Source organism: Streptopelia decaocto, assembly GCF_964273445.1.
Source record: "Streptopelia decaocto genome assembly, chromosome: 3".
NCBI classification, from domain to species: domain Eukaryota; kingdom Metazoa; phylum Chordata; class Aves; order Columbiformes; family Columbidae; genus Streptopelia; species Streptopelia decaocto.
In genome coordinates, this window is record NC_138656.1 from 11465445 (window position 1) to 11488686 (window position 23242).

The window sequence follows — 23242 nt, forward strand, 5'->3', positions numbered from 1 at the left end:
TATTCCAGGAGGAAATAGTTGGTGACTTACTGAGCCATCTGGATCCTCACAAGTCTATGGGACCAGACGGGATCCATCCTAGGGTGATGAGGGAGCTAGCAGAAGAGCTCGCCAAACCACTCTCCATCATCTTCCAACAGTCATGGCTCACTGGGGAGGTCCCATATGATTGGAAATTGGCGAATGTTACCCCAGTCCACAAAAAGGGCTGGAAAGCTGACCCTGGCAACTACAGGCCTGTCAGCCTCACCTCGGTGCCTGGTAGGGTTATGGAGCAGATCATCCTGAATGCAATCACACAGCACCTTCAGGATGGACGAGGGATCAGACCCAGCCAGCATGGGTTTAGGAGAGGCAGGTCCTGTCTGACCAACCTGATCTCCTTTTATGATCAGGTGACTCACCTGGTGGATGAGGGGAAAGCTGTAGATGTGGTTTATCTAGACTTCAGCAAAGCCTTTGTCACTGTCTCCCATAATAGACTCCTGCAAAAGCTGGTAGCCTATGACTTGGACAAGTGTACCCTACACTGGGTTAAGAACTGGCTGGAGGGCCGGGCCCAGAGAGTGCTGGTGAATGGTGCTGCATCTAGCTGGCGGCCAGTCACTAGTGGTGTCCCCCAGGGGTCAGTGTTGGGTCCAGTCCTGTTTAACATCTTTATTGATGATTTAGACGAGGGGATTGAGACCATCATCAGCAAATTTGCTGATGACACCAAGTTGGGAGGGAGTGTCGACCTGCTGGAAGGCAGGAGGGCTCTGCAGAGGGATCTGGACAGACTGGAAAAATGGGCTGATTCCAGTGGGATGAAGTTCAATAAGGCCAAGTGCCGGGTGCTGCACTTTGGTCACAACAACCCCCTGCAGCGCTCCAGCTGGGCACAGAGTGGCTGGAGAGCAGTCAGACAGAAAGGGACCTGGGGGTGCTAATTGACAGGAAGCTCAACATGAGCCAACAGTGTGCCCAGGTGGCCAAGAAGGCCAATGGTATCCTGTCCTGTATCAAAAACAGTGTGGTCAGCAGGACAAGGGAAGTGATCCTTCCCCTCTACTCTGCATTGGTGAGGCCACAGCTGGAGTATTGTGTTCAGTTCTGGGCCCCTCCATTCAGGAAAGATATTGAAGTGCTGGAGTGGGTCCAGAGAAGAGCAACATGACTGGTGAAGGGACTTGAACATGAGACCTCTGGGGAGAGGCTGAGGGAGCTGGGCTTGTTTAGTCTGGAGAAGAGGAGGCTTAGAGGTGACCTCATCACTCTCTGTAACTACCTGAAGGGAAATTATAGCCAGATGGGGATTGGTCTCTTCTCCCAGGCAGTCAGCAATAGGACAAGGGGGCATGGGCTTAAACTCTGCCATGGGAAATTTAGGCTGGATATTAGAAAGAAATTCTTGACGGAGAGAGTGATCAGGCATTGGAGTGGCCTGCCCAGGAAGGTGGTGGACTCACCGTCCCTGGAGGTTTTTAAACTGAGATTGGACATGGCACTTAGTGCCATGATCTAGTAAACGGACTAGAGTTGGACCAAGGGTTGGACTTCATGATCTCTGAGGTCTTTTCCAACCCAGTCGATTCTGTGATTCTGTGATTCTCCCCTTGACTGGCCTTTTTCTGTACCTCGTTCCCTGGAGTGCTGGAGAATGCCACCCTGTTAACAGGTTTCTAGGGTATGTGTTACTTCCATGTTCTCCCTTGAATCCATACATCCTAGTTCTCCACCTTACTTCTTAGGTCTATTTCATCTGTTTGGGTTTTGTTTTTTTTGGGGGGGGTCCCATTTAAATATCACATACCCCTGAAACCGCTCTTCGAGGGTGGGGTGGAGTTTTTTCTAGAATTCTGCCCATTTTTCCCTACCCTATTTCAGAAGTTACAGAACTTGGGATTTCATCCAGGCTATCATTCTTGGCCTTTATACCATTGAAAGCCACACGGATCACACTTGCCAGCTTCTCCCTGGGATGGTATGAAATGGCTGTTCTGGATTAGACCGCCTGGCATGTTGCCTGTGGCCATGGCCAATGCTGAATGCCATGGGAGAAGCCAGAGGTTGGAGCTGGTGGGTACTGCCCTTGTCCTGGAGTGCTCTCTGAGCGGTCAGTCGCTTTCAATTTAGTGATTTTTTTGATCAGAGATTTTCGTCATCATATTCGGTTGTCTGCTGCTGGCAATTTTTATGTTTGTCATTTTTTTTTTTAAATTTTTTAATTTTTGTTGTTTTTTTTCCTGTGAATTTGTCCGGTTCTTTGGAATTAGTGTAAGTGCTAACCTCCACTGCATCTTGCAGCAGAATGTTGCGCAACTCCTCTGTGCTTTGCATTTATTTCACACATGCCACTTGCTACAGTTGCCTACTGCTGGAAAAAGCAGTGAACAATCATTTCTTGTTCACCTTTCCTGTGTGGAACTTGGTTGTGTAGACCTCAGTCACACTGCACCTCAACTTGTGGTTCTTCCTAAGAATCTGCCTCCCAGCACCTGGAATGCCCCTCTTGCACCTGACTGGCAGGCCGCTGTGCTCTTCTTTCATCTCCAAAATTCAGCTGTCTGCCTGCCAGGTTGCCTCTGCAACCTTCCTTGTCCTCTGCCACACAGGTGGGTGTTCCTGGTGTGAGAGGATGGGATACAACCATCCACTGAGGCGGTTTTACCAGCAGGATCGTTGCTAGTCACCCTAAGACATATTGCCACCAGATGTCTTCCCCTCCTTGGTGAGAGCATAGTCTGAAGGTAGGAATCTATCTGAAGTTCTTCTCTTCCTCCTTTCCAAACCCCAACTTGTGCACTTCATCCATCCCTAACATGAAAAAGCAATATGTTGCTTCTGAGGACAGTGAGGTCCATGTACATCTGTTCAGAGATAGGTAGCTGTACATGCAGCATTTAAAGCAGACTATGGCTGCCTTATCTTTCTGCTGCATTGCTGCCCATTTCCCAGCTTCCAGCCTTTGTAGAGGTAGTGGAGAGTGTTTAGTAGGTAGTTCTGTTGTTTCCCTCTTCTTTTAGCATAACTTTTTTTTTATCTCACTTCTACAGTTAGGGACTCAGAACTTCATAGTCTTCTTGATGTATATAGTTAAATTCTTAAATGTGTTCCGCTCACTCAAACATGGGGATAGTGTAGCTGTCTTATACTTCTACCTTCATATAGGCATCAGTGCAGTGCTCCTTTTGATTGGACACTCCATTAAATTGTGCGTTTTGTTTTCCCTCATTTCATGAAGAGAAAGTTGCTTGTTGCTTGCTTGCTGAAGTACCCCAATCAGAGAATAGAAGTCACCTTTGTGGTGACATTGTGTTGGGAGACTTAGAGCTTTGTGGTGTGATTACATCTTTAATTACTTAAACAGAATCTAGCTGCATTAGACTCTAAAATTTACTAGTGTAGGGGTTATGCAAGTAAGTTATAGAAACTAACTGGTTTCTTTAAATTTTGCTTTCCTTGAAAAAAAAAGTTGGCCTCAGACAAAGTTACTCCACTGCTTTTAAGGAGAAGTGGCTGAATCCCGTGATCTCATGGAAGGCTGAAGGCTTCCTGCTGTGGAGATGAACATGGAGTGTGGCTTGACTGAGATGAGATGGATCTGAGGTATCGCTCCTCCACTGTGCTAGCACTTGCATTTGACTGACCCTACAATGAACCAGTTCAAGGAGCTCTAAGCCAAGGAAATAACCTTATTTATTGGAAAAGGAATAGCTTTTCTCTGGTACAAGTCACTGAACTGGCCTTTGGTGGAATCCTGTGTGCAGTTCAGAGCTGGCAGGAGAGAGGGGAACTGTTTCCTCTTCATTGCAGGTAGGTTTTTTGGTTGGCTAACCAGGAGCCTGAAGCTGTGGATCCAGGGTCAGCATCTGTTTGTAGGCTTTATGGAGGAGGGAATGTAGAAAATATGACGTAGCAGTGCTTCCATTGATTCTCAACTTCCATTCATTAGTGACTAAGCAGCCAAAAATGATATTTTTTGTTTTGTTTTTTGACTGTTGGTTTTGGTTTTAGTAAAATTTGCACTAGCTAAAGCATGTCTTTTAAAAGGTGCCAAGCCTTGATCAGAAAAGAGCAAGAGATCTAGACTCCACCATCTGCTTTGTTCTAGGTCCTGTCTTTAAGGAAATCTTCCATGAAAAACTCATTTGCAGTTGTCAGGCTTCAGCTTTTAGCAAGATGAGCTAGAATGGGAGAGCCCTTCAGTTTCTTATATTTTCATGTTAGGGAGATACTTCTACACTACATTAATTTGCTTTTCAGTGTGCTTTTTGGATGAGATACATGCATTTTAAAGAGTTTAGTTTCCAGGTGGCTGGAAGGCATCTTTCAGACTTCTTTCAGCTCCAGCTTTTTTAGTGACCATGAAGTGTGGGTGCTAGGCATTTACCAGCCTCCACTGTCTCTCCCCAGTTGTAGGCAAGGACAGAGTTGCCTCCCTTTTTTTCTGTTTCTCTCTGCAGCAATGCTGTGCTCTATATATATGACCTGCATGACTTATTCATAGATGTCTGAGTTTGGAAGCATTTTGTGGAAGGTGAACTTCTTCTTTCTGCTGTTCTTCATGTCTAGAAAGAATCCGGAGCAGTTGCTTATCAAGCAGAGGTGAGGCTTAAAGGGCTTTGTCCATTGAGCTAACAGGAAAAAGAAGAAAAGGTAAAAAATGTGCAAATGCGAAGGGCAGGTAGTCAGGTATTTTTTCACTTTTGTGACAGTTGATGTGGGGGAAATGGCAGGAGGCATTTGTGTTTGGGGTTCTAGGCATTTGGGTTCTAGGACTCAAGGTTGTTTGATCCCGTGGGTCTCTGCAGCCTATTGTCAAGTTTGATGGCAACTCAGAAGCTGATATCGTTAGTGTGGTTGTAGCTTTTTTTGCAAAGCAGATTTCCTTTAACCTTGTGACCTGTGTTTCTGATTGTGATGAAATTATATCAATTTTTTGCCCCCTCCAAACATCTTAGGCTGGACTTGAACCAGTAATTGTGCTGTCTGTGGAGTAGTATTAGAAGCACTTGCCAGTAGCCAGCTTACTCTGGCAAGCTGAGCACAGAATCCACAATTACCCACTTCAGATTGAGATCAGTTTGAAAAATTATGAGCTTTGGCCAGCTCAGGTACAAAGTTTAGTTTTCATTACTTTATTATGGCTATTAATAGAATTAAAATTACTTTTACATTCAAATATGACATAAGGTTTATGATGCTTTTTTATAGAAACAAATTCTGACCATCTGTGTTCTGTAATAGTTACCTGGCATAGCACTGGCAAATTAAGGATGCAAGTACAAATATGGTTTATTACAATGTATCTACCCTGAAGACCTGAAGAACACTTTTTTTTTTTTTTTTCCTGAGAATAATATTCAAGGGATTTTTCTGTCAAGCACAACAGTGTAAGATCTGATAGCAGAATGAGAAGACACATGCCTAAGTCATAGAACTGCTTAACTCAACAGATAGGAACACTTATAGATGGGAAATTATTATTTTCATGAGCTGGGAGATTGCAAGCAGGTACAGACCGTTGTGGACTAGATGTCATCAATGACACACGTGAAAATGGCTTATATAGAGGCAGTCCAGACCAGCTTGTAAAACACTTCCATAATCTTAGTAGCACCATTTCTCCCTGGAAACTGACTCACGTAGCGGTGCAGAAAGAAATTAAACATCCTGTGCTTGCATATACAAGAGTTTTCATATATCTTTCTAGGATGTTCAGGCATGGAGAGAAACAGATACAGGCTACAGACATTATCTTAATTTATATTATTGTTTTCTTTGTTAATATTAGATTTAGCTATTAACTACAAAGGAAACATGTTCCTCTAGAACTGTAGATCTTTCAAATAAAAATGAAGTTTGAGCTTCCAGTCTAAAAACAAGTTTTACACCGCTGGGGACTTATGTCTTTGAGAAGAAAAGCTCAGGGAACCGTTGGATATGGTTGAGAACGCACTGGGATTTCCCAAGGGTGGAAGAAAAAGTGGGTCAGCCACGAGGACATCATCTTCAGGCAAGTCATCAGCTCTGCAAACTAAAAAATGATGAGGCTGCAGATCAGAGAATGAAACTGTAGATTTGTAGAGTGCTGAGGAAGGTTGAACATGCTCCCCTGGGCATGGTCCAACTAGGGGGGGAAAGTTCTTTACAAAAATGGGAAAAATGGTTACAGAAGGACTGGGCTGTAGATGGATGATATAAGTGACAAACAAATGGCATGATAAAGCATTTTTGTCAGTCCCAGGAAATCTCTTCTGTGTAATTACAAACAGAATCTCTGCTGTGATCAACAGTGGGCTTGAAAACTGCAAAAATTTTGTCCCGCTTAGTCTAATTTAGTTTGATATGATGTATTATTGCAGCAAGTGGCAGTTGCACTACTAATGCTAATTTTTACTAAAGCACTTGGCAACATGAAGTCTATGTGGCAAATCTATAAATATGTGATTTCTCCCTGCAAAATACTCCATCTTCCAGAATTTGAATCAAAATACCAAATCTCTGATCAGGAACTTACTGTTATGTTCCCAACCTCTAAATGTTTTTTTTGACAAGTTTATTTAATCCTTGATAATTATGGTGATTGCATCTATCATAAAATTATTTGAATGGGTAAGATGAGCACCGTTTTCCTTGGAATGGAGGTTTACAATGATTGATCTCAGGCTGTGGGCCTTTTAAGAACCTAACATAGTAGGTTGTACACAAGACCATTGATCAATGGATGTTACCAGTTTGCTGTATGGCTGAGGTGGTTATTCAAGGTAAAATACTGTTCTCCAAGAATAAGCACTCAAGAAAGGTACTGTTGAACAGCTGTGAAAAGCAACTTGGAATGGCCATGTTTGAAGGAGGATGAATAACATGCTACCCACAAAAGCAACAAGAAGAGAGAGGACTTGCCTAAGAGGGACACTTTGCAGTACCAAAGGATCAATTAAACTAACTGGTCCAGGATCAGGTAGTGAAAACATACCTCTGTGTGGTGTTTCTGGTGGTATCAGGTGTAGATTGAGTCTGATAACATAAATATAGCCACCGCTTAGTTCTTACTTTTATTCAGATATATTTGTTTTGCCTACCAGCAGACTACTCAAGCTTTGCAAGTAGGGATCTATACTGACTTTGCAGGTAGATGTTGGAACGAATAAAGGACTCTGCACTCCTATTCAATGTGAATCACACTAGAGCCATTTATTACATATATATGCAACTATTCTTTGATCATGCGTCCAAACTCCAATCATGCGTTCACTAATTGGATATCATCTATGTTCACAAGCTGTCCATGCGCTGGAGTCTCACTGCTGATAGGTCTGTTGATTTACATCCTGTTGAGGCCCTGTTATTGTAGAAATGCCTCCCTCCCACGGCAGGTCCTGTTTTTAGCTTTCTGAGGTGGCCTTTTAGTAGTGGAACCGGTTCCCATTTTGTAATTATCTCCCCAAACAAAATTCTTTTGGTACCAAATATAAATATACAAATTAAAATACTGAGCTCAGATATGAAAACCAAACACCAAGTTCAAATATGCAGATGGATCACAGTTACACTAATTCAAGGCAATATCTCAATTTTTGCATTGCACCTTTGAACCGCTTACTGCTCAGCCAGGTGGGGGGCACCGCTGGGTCTCCCTGACAAAACAGGTCAGTGCGTGCTGGAGCCCCATCAGCACCAGCCCCCCGCCGCCGCAGCGAGCTGGACTGGGCAAGGCTTTTTTTAGCGTCTCATCTGGTGTGTTGCAACTGTTATCCCAAAACCAGGATTCTTTACCTATTGTGCATACAAAAGAGCCAAATTCAGAACACCAAGATGAGACACAGCCTATCACAGAGTTGCATAAGTCTGAATGCCAGAACAAAGCTAGTATGCTAGAAAGAAAAATAACAGCTACTACACACAAAAATTTTACGATCACATTCATGCAGTAAAGAAATAAATTACTCATGGTCTTCTGTAGTATCACAAAACGCACATTTCGAGTCAACAGATTCTCATGATTTAACAGTCTGTGAACTCATCGTACCATATAACAAAGACCTACTAAAACTGTAACATACTTAAACAGATACCCACAAAGCATCTTGCATACTTCAGCAAGTTTTCTGACCTGTGTGTTATCAGTTAACTCTCTCTCAGCTTGTTGAAGTTCAAACCATTCCGCCTGTAAAGCTGTCTGAAATTATTTAATGATCTCTTGTAGAGATTTATTTTGTCCTACTCTTCTCACATTAAAACCAACATTAATTGCAACAAGGTGTTATGCTTCAAGATTCTATTCTCCAGACACTTTTCCCAATCATTTAACTTATACAGCAGCCACCATTAATTACAATATTTCACAAGATCTTCCTCATATTTCCAAGTGCTTTTCTATGTTCTAAACCACCTCCCAATACTAATTTCTTATGAACACGACTGAAAACAATCATTCCTGACCCCATCTTGTATCTAAAAACCTTGAGAAGAGGGTGGGAGGGGGGGAAGCACAGGGCTGCTTGCAGCGTGAGTGGGAAAAATGGGGAGAAGGTTTTACGGTGCACTTAAAAACAACTAGTAAAACAATTAATTCACATTCCTGACAAGCTGCTTGATTTTCAGAGAGGCAATACACAGAAACACATAATATGTACTGTAAAACTCACAGATATCACCTTGATAGCAAACATTAGCATTCTCTACTGCTAATTTCAACACCAGTGCTTCCTTAGCTTCTAAGTTTTCAACCTGCTTATTGATGGCCTCTTGAAGATGGTCAATAAATTGCATGTGATTCTCATTGGGACCCTGATTAATAATTGTAGATAATTTGGCTGCTTTGTTGGTTTCAGGTACCTTTATCATAGCTTGATATGCGAGGTCTGCAGACTGCCTCAGGATTTCAGAAACTAATCGCATCTGTAATTGTGATGTGTCAATTAGTGTCTGTTCCAAGAGGTGGGGGATACCTGCCCCTTTCAACAGATCCCCATCATTTCATCCTAAATGATCTATAGCTGTTACATTGTATAGGTCTAATTTTGCTTGAGTCTTTAATGGTTTTTATCTGATCTTGGGGCAAAATGTACACATACTCCTTTTTCTTTTAACTTTTCAAAAAAATGCTGCAAACCCCCATCCTCATCCGAGTCATCAGATAACGTGGACTTGAACGGTGTTGGAGAATCATTAGTAACAGGGGGGTTCGGAACAGTGCACATTCTCGCCAGTATTTTCTAGCATCATAATTATTTGTATAACCTGAATCCCCTTTCCTGTCACGATCAGCATGACCGCATTGCCAACTGCTGGATTCACTCGCTATTAGCTGATCTAATCTTTCACAGAGTTCTTTTGCCCAGTTCTTATCTGGCGACTCCTTCTGCTCTCTCTTGGAAGTTGGAGGGTTAAAAGATGGTAAACGCAGATACAAATTGGTAAAAGGACTGATAGTACACTTGTTTATGACTTTAACATTCTCAGGTTTCACAGGTTCTTTGGGCAAGTTGTCTGATTCCAATCCTTTGGACTTGCTGTTCTCATCAGGGTTGGGTAATAGTGTAGGAGGACACCCGCTTGGCATTTTTCCTTCCCCCGCTCTGGACTGCTGAACCATCGGTGGTGCCGAAGGCATAGCAGGGGATGGAGTAGGGAGGGTATCAAAGACACGAACCGGCTAAACTTCACAGCGACTTTCAGGATTCTTATCAGACTGCAATGCTACAAATATTCCAGCAGCAGCAAACCGTTCAGCCTTAAGATCTTTTAAGGTAGTAATTATAGGCTTCCATGTAGTTGCTAATGATTTAGCTTCTTTATCTCCATTGCTGACCTTATCCCAGAACTTCTGCCCTATATCGTCTCAAAGTTCAAGTTTAAAAGCCTTCTCGGTTTCTGCGGGGTAGCCGTTAGTTCTACACCCAACTAACAGTCTACGTATGTTACTTTCTTCATATTTAAGTCCTCTCATACAGAGAACATCAGGAGGACCTTCACTCTTCCCTCCTCCTGCCCCAGCCGCTCACCTTTTCCGGTGATTTCTTTGACCAGTTTGTCTGCGGAACGTCCGTACGCCTCCAGCCTGTTCTCAGTCCAGCTGATCCGCCTCTGGCTGGACTGCTCCAGGCTTTTCTCCGATTGCAGTGAGACGCCTTCAGAATATCACATTGGGGTCACAATTTGTTGGAATGAATAAAGGACTCTGCACTCCGATTCAACGTGAATCACGCTAGAGCCGTTTATTACAGAAACAAGCCTCCTTATATATGCAACTATTCTTTGATCATGCATCTACACTCCAATCATGCATTCACTAATTGCATATCATCTATGTTCACGAGCTGTCCATGCACTGGAGTCTCACTGCTGATAGGTCTGTTGATTTACATCATGTTGAGGCCTTGTTATTGTAGAAATGCCTCTCTCCCATGGCAGGTCCTGTTTTCAGCTTTCCAAGGTGGCCTTGAAATTCCTTTGAGCCTGGCTAGTTCAATAACAAATCTCCATCTAATAGAAACCCATCCACAGGTAGATCTACTTAAGCTGCAGTTAAATGTTTTTTTGTAAGCAGACCATGATGTTTCCCTTTTAAATTACTAGAGGTTAGGCTGGTTATGCTATTAGAGGGATTTCCTAGTGTTAGATTTCATTTTCTGCTTGATTCAAAAATCATAGCAACCCTTTCAGGGAGGTTGATGGAAGGTAATAGGCCCTCCGGAAGAAGGTAACAGACTTTTCAGAAGATTCCTAAAGCATCTGGATGATAACTTCTTGGTACAGATACAAAGGGAACCAACCAGGAAAGATGCCTTCCTAGATTCGATGCTCACTAACAGAGAGGGTCTTCATGGGAACAGTGGCGACGGGTTGCTTTCTTGGACACTGTGAACACGAAGCAGTCACGTTCAAAATCTATGCTAATGGCAGGAAAACTGACACCAAGACCTCAACTCTAGGTATGAGGAGAGCATACTACAGGTTACTCAGAGAACTACTTAATAAGATTTCCTGGGAAGAAGCTTTTGAGGGTGCTGGGGTCCATCAGCGTTGGCCACTTTTTAAGTACCACCCCCTAAAAGCACAGGACCAGGTAATTCCAAAATGCCAAAAATCTAGCAGGCAAGGTGAAAAGCCAGCTTGGTTGAGCAGGGATCTTCTTGAAATACAGTGAAAAAAGAAATTACATGGTCAGTGGAAGCAAGGTCAGGCATCATGGGAGGACTACAAGATGCTGCTTGCCACTATAGTGATGAAATTAGCACTGCCAAAGCTCGATTAGAAATGAAACCAGCCAGTACTGTGAAGGACAATTTTTAAAAGTCTTTTTAAAATATGTTAACGGAAAAGGCAAACTAGAAATAACATTGGCCCATTACTTGATGAGCATGGTCACCTTATTGACAGGGACATAGACGAAGCCAAGATGTTTAATGCTTTCTTCACCTCAGTCTTCACCACCGAAGATGGACTTGGGGGCCCCCATAACCCTGGGTTAGAGAACCATGGCTGCGAGAACAATAAACTCTCAATCAATCCAGAACTTGTATGGGATTTGCTACTCCAGCTAGATCCCTACAAGTCAATTGGGCCTGATGGGATTCATCCAAGGGCCATCTTAAAGAGGTGGCTGACATCATAGCGAGACCTCTCCTTGTGATTTTTCAACGCTTCTGGGAATCTGGAGAGGTCCCAGTTGACTGGAAGCTGGCAAATGTTGTTCCAGTCTACAAGAGGGGCAACAGGAATGACCCTGGCAACTACAGGCCTGTCAGCATCACTCCTGTGCCTGGCAAAATCATGAAGAAGATTGTTCTGGGAGTTACTGAAAAACATCTGAATGACAACGCAGTCATTGGTCCCAGCCAGCACAAGGAGAAAGTCCTGCTTAACAAACTGAATGTCTTTCTACGACAAGGTTACCCACCTAGCTGACCAAGACAAGCCCGTCGTTGTGATCTTTTTGGATTTCAGTAAAGCTTTTGATACCATCTCTCACAGTATCCTCCTGGACAAGATGTCCAGCACACAGCTGGGTAAACACACAATGCAGTGGGTGAGCAACTGGCTGACAGGCTGGGCTCAAAGGGTTCTAGTAAATGGGGTTGTGTTGGGCTGGTGACCAGTCACTAGTGGGGTTCCGCAGGGATCCATCTTTGGGCCAGTACTCGTCAGTGTCTTCATAAATGACTCGGACACAGACTTGAGGGAATACTTAGTAAGTTTGCCAATGACACAAAACAGGGAGGAACTGTTGAAACTCTCGAGGGCAGAGAGGCCCTGCAGAGTGTTCTGAACAAACTGGAGAACTGGGCAATGACTAACTGCATGAAGTTTAACAACGGCAAGTGCTGGATTTTGCAACTGGGACGTGACAACCCTGGCTGTACATACAGACTGGGGGATGAGATGCTGGAAAGCAGCTCTGCCGAGAGGGATCTGCGGGTTCTGGTTGACGGCAAGTTGAACATGAGCCAACAGTGTGCCCTGGCAGCCAAAAGGGCCAACCATGTCCTGGGTGCATCAAGCACAGCATTGCCAGCCAGGCGAGGGAGGTGATTGTCCCGCTCTGCTCTGCACTGGTGCGGCCTCACCTGTAGCCCTGTGTGCAGTTCTGGGCGCCACAGGATAAAAAATATATTAAGCTACTGGAGAGTGTCCAGAAGAGGGCTATGAAATGGGTGAAGGGTTTGAAGGGGAAGCCATATGAGGAGTGGCTAAAGTCACTTGGTTTGTTCACCCTGGAGGAGAGGAGACTAAGGGGAGAACTCATAGTGGCTACAGCTTCCTCACAAGTAGAGGAGGAAGGGCAGGTGCTGATCTCTCTTGTGACCAATGACAGAACCCGAGGGAATGGCAGGAAGATGTGCCAGGGAGGTTTAGGTTGGACATTAGGAAAAGGTTCTTCAACCAGAGGGTGGTGCAGCACTGGAACAGGCTCCCCAGGGAGGTGTCACGGCCCCAAGCCTGACAGTGTTCAGGAAGAGACTGGACAACACCCTCAGACACATGGTGTGAACTGTGGGGTTGTCCTGTGCAGGGACAGGAGTTGGACTCGATGATCCTTGTGGGTTCTTCCAACTCAGGACATTCTGTGATTCCTCTCAAATTCTCATGCTCCGCATGTTTTTAGCTTTGCTGCTGAGATGTAGTTGGAGAGGATTAGGATCACATAAACTGCCAGTAGTGCAGGCATGCTTATCTGGTGTGCATTCCTAATGATTTGTTGTTATAATTAACTGGACTGATTCTCCCTGTAGATAGGTGGTTTTGGCTCAGAAATCATTGATGTGTCTGACTACTCTGTGATGTTTGTGGGCACAGTCTCTGGCAGTATGAAGTTACGTGTTCGGGGGTTTGTTTTGTTTTGCTTGGCTCATGTGCTGTTACTTGTAAGTCACTGTGGAGGCAATAATGCATTCAGTTAGCTGCGCAACCAGGTAGCCATAAGAATGCTGTCAAGGTGCATCTGTTGTCATATTTAATATATTTATGTATGTTTGTTCAGTGCAGCTTCATGTTAGTAGAGAAGACCTCTCTGTCTTGATTGCAGCTGCTGTTGTTGTTGTTATTTTCCCAGTCATAAATACATCACTGCTTAATGGTCACAAACCTTTCAAAGGTGAAAAACAGTCACAGTATCTTGCAACGTCACCTTTAGATGTTTTGTTTTTTACAGAAATGAGATGCTATGAATAGCGAATCCAGAATTTCTAAGGCTGATGCCCTTGCATGCCTGTGAGAATATGTCACAGAGGAGACTTTAAGCCACAGCTGCTAGGAGCTGAGCCTGCTCTCTAAGCAGGGTTTGCTACAGCAGAGGCAGGCAGTGAAGGAAGATAGATGTGTTCAAGAAACAACAACCTTTCAGGCTCCTGGTGTCAGACCTACCCCCACAGTGTATGACTTGTTTTTAATTTCTGTTTCAAGTTCAGCAGGACATATGGTATATTCCAGGGCTAAGGGGCTGTTAGTCCAGTGCACTGTATTTTTTTAAAATCAACATGTTTCCCATACTGTCATATGCACTTCTACCCTAACAACAGAATGCTAGTGCATGGTACAATTTATTTATAGAAAGATTTACAGTATTTTTTGTTTGTTTTAATGTGAGGGATTTCATTTTTATAATTGGTATTGTGTATTGGAAACAGATGATGTTGGTAAAACGGTGAGGGACTCTGGCTGTGTGCAGTTAATGCTGCCATTCACCAAGCCCCAGTTCTGTTGCTCAGTTGCACTTGGAAACTCCACTGTTTTTCTTTCATTCTTCTAAGCACTCTTAATCCTACTTGTTATACTGTCCTCTTATTCTCCTCCCAATCTGTTTCATTTTAGCTTGATGCCAGTAAAGTTCATGTTGGGAACAGCCAAGTTATGCTTAAATTCTATTTACAGCTTTTGTTCGTTTGTTCCTCCCATGCAAGTATTGGACAAGGAGACTGATTTGATGAGATTTATTTGATTTCTAGCCTGCAGTTTACTGGGGTTACTTCTTTTGGTTTTACAGTTGTCCAGCTTTGTCTAATCTAAAAGGCTGTAGTTTGCATCAGCTTTCTAAACCACCGTTGGGCTCTGCTTTTAAAGGTGGATCCTATGTTCATGGTGGGGAATTTGATCAAGCAAAGATGGTCATACACTACATTGGATGTATCCTGAAATAAAGTGAGATATTGCAATTCCTTCACAGTGAGATTAAGACATTTAAGATTATCTAGGATCTTTAGTAAGATGATGAGAGACAGACCTCCGTAGCTTTGTTCTGCTGTTTAATAACCACCTGGTGTCTGATGAGTTTTCAACTTGATATTTGTTTGAGTTTGTATTTTGAGCACTGCTACAACAGTATATTGAGACTGAAGTAAGCTAACATTGGAAAGATCTCATATGTACATTACGAATTTCCACAGGGAGTGCTCCATATTTATTATAAGAGTGCTATGATCCTGTAAAATTAGAAAATATTTTTTTCAGTAAAGCTGTTTAAAGTGTTGCTTCCATGAAAGACAATATTGTAAGATAGGCAATTGAGACTTTTTGATTGATTCATTATTTTTTGGTCTCTGACCTCCTTGAAGTGTTAAAGGAAACAAAATATATACACTATTCCTCTGAAAGAAACTGATAAAAACACAAGTCTGGCTATACTGAGTCATATCACAGGTCCATCTGGGCCAGTATCCCATCTTAAGTTGGCCAAGAGTGGATATCTAGGGTAGAGAATAAGCAGGGAAAGCATATAAAATGACTCTACAGACTACTCCAGCCACCTTAAGTGATTTGTGAATTGAAAGCTTCCTAGGCTAAAGGTGGAATATTTTTATGTAACTGTTTAACTGATTTTTTGTTATTATTCTTTTTAGTGAATTTGTCAAGTCACTGTTTGAATCTATGTAAGCTTTTAGCATCTGCAGTGAAGATTTCTTCAGCTTAACAACTTCTATGAAGTTACTTCTGCTTGGTCTAGTTTGTCTCCTGATGAACACACGTGTGAACAAAGCAGATGTATGTGATGTAAGACTCTGCCACACTGATTGCATCATCAGACCTTACACTGAAATTATTGCAGACTTTCCTTCTAAGTTTGTTAATGTTGCCTACCCAGTCATGCTTCTCTGCCAGATCTTTGTTTTCTTGTCGGCTAAATAATGGTTCCTATAGTGCATCAGATTTTTGTAAGCAGCCTCAAAAATAAGGAGACCATTTACGCACAAGTGCTATTGACTGGAACTATCTTGATGCCATGTAGAAGGAACAGCTAGCAGAGCAGTGTGTCAGAATATATAGTGGGGCTTATTAGCCTGCTTAAGCATGGCTTTTTATATTTCTTTTTTTTTAAAGTCAAGACTAAATTTTTAAAACTATAAAGATTCTCCAGTATGGGCTGGAAGAGTTTGTGAGAGCTGCTTTCACACTTCATGTTGTGTCGCACACAAGAGACACAATTCATGTCTCTCTTCACTATTGGTTACAAGTTACAGCAGTAACATCTCATTGGCTAATTTTGCTATCATCAATGTTACTCTTTTATTCCCTTCTCGCTCACGGGTACATCCCTAACATCTCTGCATACTCCGTTACTCCCATGTTTCTCACGGGTAGGCCTCAACATCTTCAAGGCTAATTTCTGTTCCCATGCCCTCCATCAGGGAATCCATGGGCCCACTGTAGTCCCCCACAATGCTGAGGTTGGCCAAGAGATGGGATTTTGTCCTGTTCTCACTGTTCCTTTCTCACAGCTGCTTTTGCTTCTGCTTCACTTGCTATTTCTAGGAAGCCTGGTTTATTATGTTGGTGCAAAAGTAATTGCAGTTTCGGACCGTGAATTTTAAATCATTGTAACTAGGCTCAAACACATCTTTTATTAATCAAAATAGGAACCATTGTAATCAACACATTTTTACCAAATAGAAATAAGTTTGTTTATTCCTGTAGCATCAAAATCCATGCTTCGGGATTTGACGAACTCTTGGAAAGCATTGTCTGCATCCTGCTGGTTCTGGACGCATTTTCCCTGCAAAACGTCAAGATGCTTGAAGAAGTGTTAGTCAGTTGGTGAGAGGTCAGGTGAATATAGCACATGAGGCAAAACTTCGTAGCCCAATTCATTCAACTTTTGAAGCATTGGTTGTGCTACGTGTGGTCAGGCGTTGCCACGTAGAAGAATTAGGCCTTTTCTGTTGACCAGTGCTGGCTGCAGGCATTGCGGTTTTCAGTGCATTGTATCGATTTGCTGAGCATGCTTCTCAAATGTAATGGCTTTGCTGGGATTCAGAAAACTGTAGTGGATCAGACTGTCAGCAGAGCACCAAACATTGACCATGACCTTTTTATTGGTGCAAGTTTGGCTTTGGGAAGTGCTTCGGAGGTTCTTCTTGGTTCAAGCACTGAGCTGGTTGTCACCAGTTGTCGTATACAATCCACTTTTTGTCGCATGTCACAATGCAAACAAGAAATGGTTCATTGCTGTTGTGCAGAATAAAAGAGGACAACACTTCAAAATGATGATTTTTTTCTATTTTTGGTCAGCTCATGAGGCACCCACTTATTGAGCTTTTTCACCTTTCCAATTTGCTTCAAATGCCGAATGACCATAGAATGGTCAACGTTGAGTTCTTCAGCAACTTCTCATCTAGCTGTAAGAGGATCAGCTTTCATGATTGCTCTCAATTGGTGATTGTCAGCTTCCAGTGGCTGGCCACTATGCTCCTCGTCTTCAAGGCTCTCATCTCCTTTGTGAAACTTCTTGAACCACCACTGCACTGTATGTTTGTTAGCAGTTCCTGGGCCAAATGCATTGTTGATGTTGTGAGTTGTCTCCACTGCTTTACAAACCATTTTGAACTTGAATAAGAAAATGGCTTGAATTTTATTTTTGTCTAACATGATTGCCATAGTCGAAAATAAATATAAATATAACAGCAATTAATAAATAACATTTAAAAAACATAAAGTGCGAAAAGCACATTGAAATGATGTCTAACATGACCACATTTATTTAAGAATGTATTTCAACATCGAATGACAAATTTCAACAATGCAAAAACTGTAATTACTTTTGCACCAACACAATACAGTATCATAGGATCGCTTAACTCTCTTGCCTGTCTTCACGGGAGAGGGGTGCAATAGTTTATTGACATCCTGTCCATTTCCTACAGGAAAAGAAAATCTGAAAGTGCTTGTCTCCTCAGTCACTATCTTCAAAATTATGTATCTTTAAAATCTATGGTCTAAAACTAAAAGTTGGTCTAAAGCTAAAAGTGATGCAAGTATGTCAGAGTTTATATAGTTGGTCATCCTTTGAATCAGGAACAGTTTTACTGGAGATAGAGAGTGATATGTGATATAATCCTTCCATCTCTCCTCCAGTTCTGCTTAACACTACTTAACATTCAACATGCAGAAATTATTCTCTCTGCTATGTGTTGGGTAACAGACGGTAGTGTCCTACTGCTCCCCCAATGACCATCCTTTGCCACCTCCCTTCGCTAGCTACATTAGCACATTCAGCAATATCAGACAGCTGGCTGCAAGCTTTGGCGTGAGTCAAACAATAGTTATGCTCTATTTTTTTTATTTAGAAGGAATTACAATAATGTGTGAGATAAAAGCATCATTTAAATCTGATAATGTTTTCTGCACAAAGGTAACTTCGTCCCCTCTTTTGCCCTTTCTTTGTGCCCTTTCTGGAGATCTAGTTTAATGTGTTACATCATGCCATGGGTGTAGGCAGTGCTTCAGTGTTAAGTCTGGTAGAACCTTTGTTCATAGGCCTAAGCATGTTTCTGCAGTATTAGTACTGCCTCAGGAACAAATTTTTGATATCTTAACGCTGCTTTTTGCTGCTGCTATGATCTAAAACAGCTTGAAATTTTTCACAGGCTGTCGTGGTTGAGACGGACAAACGACATAGACCAAGTTCTTCCAGGATGAAAGTAGTAGATGCCATTTATTGCCACAAGTGCATTTGTATACAGTTTTACCAATTAATGTTTCTCTTCACTATTGGTTACAAGTTACAGCAGTAACATCTCAATGGCTATTTTTGTTATCATCAATGTTACTCTTTTACTCCTTTCACGGGTACATCCTTAACATCTCCTAATACTCCATTACTCCCATCTTTCTCACGGGTAGGCCTTAATATCTTCAACGCTAATTTCTGTTCGCATGCCCTCCATCAGGGAATCCACGGGCCCACCATAGTCCCACAATTCCCCCTTTTTGTGTTTGTGCTAAAAAAATTGCCTTCATTGTCCGCTGCAGGGCCCTTTGCAGCAGAGAAATCATGCATGGCAACATTAGTAACACAAACACAGCAATCATCAAGACAATCAGTCCCATTTTCAGTACTGATAACAACCATCCTGAAAGCCCTCAACCACTAAGCAATTTATTTAACGAATCCCATCAAAATCTTCACACCCATGTCCTTTTGCTAATAACAAAAAGTTTATTGCGGCTCTGTTCTGCAGTGTAGCATGTCTTACAGAATCTACATCTAACAAAAGTCCACTTGAAGCCTTAGAAGTTCTGTTAGTTTGCGTAACTAGCCAGCATCCTAAATTTTCTAAAGTATTTAAAGCTTTAGCTGTGCCAACACCAGGTACAAGAGATCCTAAAACCTCTAATCCCGATCCCCAAAGATCTACATTATCATCACATTTTGACTTATATGCATGCAAAAAGCGTTTTTCCTGTGTTGCTCTTCTGTGATCTATTATCATAGATACATTGAGCGTTAAGAGAGTTAATCGTCCCAAAATACATGGTCCTCCAACGGCATTAGAAGTAATTCCTGGCCAGGCTCTATCTCCACAGATCAAGAATACACCATACAGGAGGTTTTGGGGTCGCTGTCCCACATTAGCAACGACACCCCTTGGATTCTTCTGCGAGGCATTACACCATCGGGTTTCATTTCTATAGTCACCAAGGGTAGCATTAACATTTTGCAGTTTTGTCCATTTATGTTCTTGTGTATTGTTCTGACACTTTTCACAAACCAGCTGGATACAAGCATCCATGGGCATAGATGCCAGTAATTCCAGTTCCTGTGGTTCCATATCTGCTTCTGGGAGGCAATTAATCCAAAGTGCCGTGTTGGTATTATTACAGTTCATTGCAATGCCTGTGCACTGACCACTCTTTTGAAACAATTATGTGGTGCTGCTGTAGTCATCAAGGGGGATGCCAGCCAAGCATGTGTGGAATGGTTTTTCCGGAGATGCCCTAGGTAGGCATATAGAGTCCTGGTCAGTCATGTTGGCTAAAGTAATCCACATGTTAGTCTTTGTGCAAAATGCAGCAGCTGCAGCAATCATTGTCAGGAAGATAAGGCAGGTTTCATATTTTGTGCCGGCAACCATTGCAGCCTTTGACCTGTAAAGACACAAGCATAGCCTCTCCCCCAGGTTATCAATTGATGTTGCCCTTTCCATTGACCATTAACTAGTGATTTGACCATAATTAATGTAGGTTCTTTCTGTTTTAGCGTGTTTTTGCGTCATACTTGCAAAGTGTTTCATCACAGGGCAAATTTGGGCTGCACCACATAGATATAAGTGATTCATCACATACAATGCTTTTGAGAATTGTTTTTGTGGTGTTTTCCCTACTTCTGCCCCCTTTTTGTTTAAAAATAAAAATACAGTTCAGAATCAGATACGTGCGTTGGACCTTGACTACGTACTCAGAATCACAAATCAAATTTAGAGGTTCCTCCTTAAAAAGCTCTAAGTAACATAAAGCTGCGCCAAGTTCTGCTAATTGGGTTGAACCTTCAATAATTTTTACAGAATGATGGCAGTTGTTATCTTCACGCCAGACCACTACAGCTTTATGAGACTTCCCAGAACCACCAACAAAAACTGTGCAAGTATGTAGGATCAGACCAGATACAAGTATGGTCTGTGACCTGATGTTAAAGACTCGCAGGTTCTGCAGCAATTTACATTTATGCATGCCAAAAGCTGTGCTGTTAAGAAAATTGGCTAGTGCAATTTACAAGGACATAGATAGCAAATAAAAAAAATCAAAATTAAATTTCAAAATTATACATATATGACAAAATGATCATGGCCTATTAAGACTTAAATTAATTCCCTGTATTTCTCGATCAGAGTAACAATCGGTATATCAGTCTGTTAGCGATCTTATCATAGTGTCCCACAATAGCCACAGGTTGTTTCTATGTTATAGCTATAAACAGACAAATCTGCAAGTCCAATCAAATGCAATCAGCCTGTAAGGTTGTAATAAATTTATTCATCAAAGTCTCTAAGTCCATTTTGGTTGTCATATTTGTTGGATATTGTTTTCCCTTACTGGATCGAAGTCCTGTTTCAGTTCTATCAGTGTAATGTTTGCTTTATCGAAACATTGGCTGTTAATACTAGTGGAAATACAGCATTTGAAATTTCTCACTTGCAGCAAGCAGATCTGTACCATCCAAGCAGCTTCTTGTAGGCCATGCAACTAAACAGAATTATCAGAAAACATTATTTGAGCTTACAATTTACTTAAGAAATCTTGACCCAGGTAAGGGTATAGGGCTTTCTGGCAAATACAAGAATTCATATGGTAAAACTTTGTTCCAAATATGGCATTCCATTGGCCTTGAAAGTCAGCCTTTCTTTCATTCTCTCCCATGACCTCAAGAACTAGCACAGTGAATTTACTAAGAAGTCTCTTACAACTAGTTACCACAGAATAAGTCTGTTGACCCACCGTAGTCCCCCACAACAGGCTGTAATTAAACTGACTTTTGGTTTGGCTGCATCACTCTGGCTATACCACAGTATATCTGTAAACTTGGTTCTGTAATTCTGTATTGCCAAATGGCTGGTATTCTTGGTAGTGCCCAGGAGGATTTTGTTCTGTTTCAAAGCCAGTGAACATTTATGTGACTCCTTTAAATATCTTTAAATATCTTTGTACACATGTATTATAACATTGATAAAGGAAAGTAGAATAGTACACCAGGAAAAGCTGTACTACCTTGCCTAGATTTGAGTGCTCATAGCCTTTTGTGCTCTGTCTCTCCTCTAAAATTATTCTTGGGATTACTTTCCACCACTAGTCACTAGACTGAAATCTTATTATGCGCATGCATCGCTATGTACATCATGTACCATACTTTGTAGGTGTTTTGCTTCAAAGTGAAAAATAGTGCATGGCTCACTGTTTCTGGAAAACTCCTAAGCTTCTCTCTCTATGTCTTCGTTGCTGGATCTCTAGCTGCCTTTGTATCCCCTGCGATCCAGAGCCTGCATCGTGCTACACTTGTCTTCCTCAAGTGATGCCAAGAGATCTTCAATAGTAGGGAGGGGATACTTGCCTCTGTACCTGTGTGTCAAGGTGGGGTTTTTAATATTTTTGTAATGTTGAAGGTTTGGAACAGTCTATCATTAGATGACTTTTCTTTAAATAACAAGAAGAAAAGCCAGCCTTAGAAGAGATTTTGTGGGAATTCATTCTCCTGTGCAGCCTGTGGTGATGTGCAGTGAGGCTGTGTGCACAGCTCTCTGGTAGCTGGAGGATGATCCATTCCGATGTTCTGGTGAGCATAAAGGAGCCTGGAATGGTGTTAGACTTGCACAACAAGCTGCCAAACACAGCATGTACTTTCTCCTTGGAGAGCTTTCCGGTTTCTTACTTCAGTACCTGGTGACTGAAAAGGCTGCTAATCCATACAGATGCAGGACTTTCTATGAGAATTTGAAGTATTTTGCAGCACCCTTCTTCTGAATTTCTTTAATATTCAGTTTCTTCTTATTTCTTTTATCTCATTTTGATAGTACTTTAGCAGATGTTGGATTGTATGAACATTTCTCAGCATCCCTCTTCCTGCATTAGTCTGCTGCTCATTTTTTTTCCACGTAGTAATCTTCTACATCTGGAATGAAACATTTTGTGAAGATCTCTTTGAGATTTTTTGTTCATGTTTTGTTTGACCATCCTCTATGTCTTGCACTTTTGACATACTTCTGTCTGCTGCTTCCTTGTACAAACTACATACAGGTCACTTCCTATTCTTTTATTGCTAGGGAATGAGCTCTTTACTTGAGCTCATAACTGGTGACTTTTTTTGGGCCTGAAGAAGTGTGATGGTTGAATGAACAGCTCTAATATTTTTTTTTCTAATTTGGTATTTATGTTGTTAATCTTATTTAAATCTGCAGTCAGAGTGCTACAGTAACAGTCATTTTTAGGAAGGAAAATATTTCCCATTTTGGGGAGAGAATGATAGAGCTGCCAAGAAAGCTTAATAAAAGATCTGGCCTACTTATAAAGCCAGAAAAACATCTTAACAGGAAGAGACAAAATGCATTAGGATGATCTTTCATTAGTACCGTTTCAATTAGTTTTCTTCCAGGAAAGTGGAATTACTGTGCATCTGAAAGTCATTTTTGTAGAAGAACTATAACCAAAAAACTTCAAGCCAAAATTAATTTCAGCATAGGCTGTCTGGAGCTCTCTATAAAACCTGGAAAAAAGAGCATGATGTAGAGTGCAAACACCATAGGAACAAGATTTCTCTCTGTATTTTAATTTGCTCATGTTTAGCACTGCGTGTATGCTATGAGGATGACTAATTTGTACATGGCTGGAGCCGTTTCTAACCATCCCCATCTTCTTTGCTTAGCTGTTCATCACAGTGATAGTATCTGTAATCCTGGCTCTGTAAAGGCCCTTCTTCCCTTTTCAGATGCTTTTAGGCTTATTGAATGCAATACCTGGCAAAACTTTCTGATTTGTGTTGGATGTCATCCAA

General features: G+C 41.8%; 1 protein-coding gene across 1 annotated transcript in view; it reads left to right on the plus strand.

Annotated features, from left to right (window-relative positions):
• The window catches only part of TTBK1 (tau tubulin kinase 1), a gene marked incomplete at its 3' end in the record, with an annotated part of 122999 nt that overhangs the window by 6554 nt on the left and 93203 nt on the right, over positions 1-23242 (plus strand). The gene's annotated exons all lie outside the window — the stretch shown is intronic.